Source organism: Dermacentor andersoni, chromosome 4, assembly GCF_023375885.2.
Source record: "Dermacentor andersoni chromosome 4, qqDerAnde1_hic_scaffold, whole genome shotgun sequence".
Taxonomy (NCBI): Eukaryota; Metazoa; Arthropoda; class Arachnida; order Ixodida; family Ixodidae; genus Dermacentor; species Dermacentor andersoni.
The window spans coordinates 158,768,377-158,772,261 of record NC_092817.1 but is presented as its reverse complement, the minus strand read 5'-3'; positions in this window follow the sequence as shown (position 1 = coordinate 158,772,261).

Genomic DNA, 3,885 nt, shown 5'->3' with positions numbered 1-3,885 from the left:
TGCATGTTTATTTTTCATTAAACTCTAAAGAACGCTACACATTACCTCCCATATGAAGACAGTGTTCTGTTAAAGAAATGGGACACCAACACTGATTTTGTGCAATGCAATTCCTCAAATTTTTGCTACAGGCAGCCAGACTTCGGTCAGTAATGTCATTTTCATCATCATTTCCAACCTCTTCGAGCTCTGGCATTTCTTGCAGCTCAATGCAATAATCCCACTCTTTGTTGCACATGTTGTGCAACACACAAGCACCCATTACTATGAGGCAGCACTGTTTGACCGTAGCAGCATCAACAAAGTAAAGCCTACGGAACCTTTGCTTAAGCAGACCAAAGGCATTCTCAACAGAAGACCTTTGCCGAGAGTGGCACTTGTTATAGCGCTTCTTCCATGCTGCAAAACTGTGCTCATTGTCACGGTACGGTATCAACCATGTAAGCAGGGGGTACTCCCTGTACTCGCTCATTATTTTTTCTTTTTTTTTTTAGCTCTCTGCTAAGTGATCATGGGCCGTATAAAGTAAAACTATTCCAATATGTTTTTATTCTAATCTCCTGACGTCAAATTTGCCTAACCAATGACGCAAGCATCGGGCGGTCACCCGCAGCGTTGTCTGAACAAACCAATCAAGTGCTCCCCTCGTTCATAGAAGATCACTTTTGTTTGCTTGAAAAACAAATAACATTGCCTGCGCTGAGCGGCTTGTCTTATCTAATTGGCTCACAAGAGGCGAGGAGCATGCTCAAGTGGAGAGGGATTCGATGCGGCCAAGCCACTGCAGTGAATATCGATAACCGGATGAAGAGGGTGGTGCCGGCCTCTGCGATTGGTCCGCTTTCCCTTACTTAGGTTGCGGTGGCTCGTTGACAATCGCGGCGGCATGCAACGGAACCTTAAGAATGGCGCTAAAATGGATCCTCAGCAAAGAAGAGTTGGCAGAATGAGGTCATAAACATGCCGAAAGTTTTCGGAAATGTTACATGGCCACGCAAAAAGTTTTATTACACTCAAATAAACCCATGCTCTCCAGCAGGGGCAAGTAGCCAGTGCCAGAGCAATCGGCGGCAGCCATCTTTTATTCCTTTCGGAACGGGGCAGCCTGTGGCTGTTCAGAAGAAAGTTCACTTTTGTTCGGCATATTAATGCATCTTTAACGCGTACGCGTCACTTTGATTCGGTAAGTTTTTGTGGTTTTGTGACGTTGTGCGAGAGGCAGGTGAAGCGGGTGCAGCCCGAAAACTTTTGACCAATAGCCGAGGGCTAATGGAAAAAAGGCATCGAATCAGAAATTACTATTTTTGTTTTGGTCGGTCAAATTATGCATAATCAGCGTGTACACATCCTATCAGATGGGGAGCTATCGCAGTTTTCGTGAAGTCGCGTGACAGACAGGTGAAGTGGGGGTGGTCCAAAAAAGTTTTTGACCAATCGCGGTGGGCTTATTGCAGAATTGGAATAGCTTTACGTTATAGTGCCCCATGTCTTCTTTCTTTGCATGTTAGGTTTGTGCTTTACAGTGGAGCTGTTAGAACCTCGCTGGGTTTCTCATTGTGTCTGCAGCTTTACCGAGCTGGTGGAGAGAGTAAAAGCAGAGTATAAAAATAGCATTGCGCAGCATAGTGACGCTGCAAGAGCAGGTGGAGCCTAGCAAGGGATAAGAAGCGGCACGCACACGAGTGAGGAACGCGGCTCGGATGCATGCCCTCTCCTGTTGCGCGGGAGGCAGGGGGCGTTCTTCTCTGGCGGCTGCTAGGGTGCCTCGATGTCCTTGCCCACTGCTCCATACAGAGTGGAACAGCAGCTTCTACTACAGCGTTGGCCATCCGAATTGTGGGTGCCATAGTAAGCACCTTTGGCAGATGCCGTAGGGACGCGTTGGCGGTGCTCGTGTGTTTTGTATGTGGTTTGGCACTACTTTGCTGGCCTTACCCCAGCTCCACTGGTCTCTGGTGTTTGCGATAGCAGAGCCACGCATAAATTTTTGTACTCTTCTTTTTAACTTGATTCTTCTCATCTGTGCCACATCCGAACTCTCGTTGATCACTCTATACAAAGGGGAAGGCCGCGTAGATCATCATAAGCAGCAGCAGAGTCTCCGAGTAACCACCAGCACATGTCATCGCTGCCACCTCAAAGAAGGGACCGCGAAGCACCCTGGCATCGTGTGCTGATCCAGGAAATCCAATAAAAACGTCGATGGACTTGGTCTTATTACCACATATTCCCTGGAGCAGCACAGACAGAAACTTCTTGCAGTTGAAGTAGGACTGTGAGGATTCAGCCAGCTTGTTTATCTCTATGTGGCACCCGTCGATACAGCCTATGGTGCTATGCGGCCCTTTACCGGAGGTCTTTACCAAGAAGCCCGCCTTGGTCCATTCTTGATCATGACTGTTCGGCCATGCAATTACTTCTCCGCCTGTGCTGTTTAAAAATTTCAACAGTCACTCAATGCACACGTGAACTGAAGATTCAGATAAATGAAATCTATAAGCAAGTGAGTACATACTCGTCTGCCTTCCAATATAGCTCAGTACTACCAAGCAAGTCTTCTTGGCAGTAATCCGTGTGCGCCCTCTTGGAGAATCAGGGAAGAACAGAGACAATTCGTAGCGGGCAACAAGATCGCTGAACGCCTTGCGTGACAGCCGGAACATCCGTTTAAATTCAACCCCAAAGTACCGATCTACAATGCCCTCACAGTATCTTGGAATGCGATTTCTGTCCACTCTTGCCAACTTCAGTGCCATTATTGCGACTAGGTGGTCATACTCGTCGTCATTTTCAGAGTCCAGTAGCTCCATGGTGACATGCACGACAGTTTAAAGCAGGCCAGCGTTCACAACCTTCGTACAAAGAAGCAATGGCGAGGAAAAAGGCGGCGATTTCGACACGACGAACACCAAAGCACAGAAAACACCGAGACGGGCTGAGACACATTGCTGCGCATGCAAAATAAGAAAACAGAAGGCCTGCACAACGTCTGCACTTCGACATTCGGTTCTGCGTGGCGCTGCTGTCCGATTAGGCCGGCACCACTGAACTAGCCCTGCACTCGCACTGAACTTCTCATGAACCGCCGTGAACTGGTTCAGGGTGGTGCAGGCGAATCAAAGGGACCCGTTAACACTAAAATTAGCACGGCAGTCAGCATGGCAGTCAGTCAAGTAAAAGAATAGGAATTCACAAAGCGCAAACAATTTTGCAAAGATCTATGCACATTTATTGTAACAGCAATGGTTCCTGGCAACAACTTTTTACGCACAAGCCACACTTTCACAAGTGTCAGTAGATTGGACTCGAAGCAGTCTCACCCCAAGTCTTCAATGCACGTGGCCTGCTTGCATGCCACATCCAAATATATACACGAACTTTGCCACGCGAGGCTGAAGCCATTACTTGTGCACTCATCCTTTAAAGAACACTGGTAGAAAAAAGTCCAGTTGCTTTTTTCGTGTTGTCCTGATGTCGCAATTTTGATGGGAGTATTTGCACTAAAGAGACACTTAAAGGAATTACTAGGTTAACGTAAATTCGCACACTATGCCTCTGGATCCCAACCAAACCATCTTTACTGTAATCAAAATACAAAAAGCCAGTATGGACACAGAAACGACATTTCCTGCACCATTTAACCATGATAACAATTTTGACAATGTCTATTTTGAGCCAGTTTCTTGTTTATTAATGAAGATCACACTGCATTCAAATCTAAGCAGGAACTCAACCTGGTCACTTTCGGGAACATTTTCTTCGTGAACACATCGAAAACACCTGACAACGCAATGAAATCTGCGACATCGTACTCGTGCAATTGATTTTGTAAAATATAGAAAGTTCAGCCTCACTTTTCTCCACTGAAAACTTTTCTTCATTGAA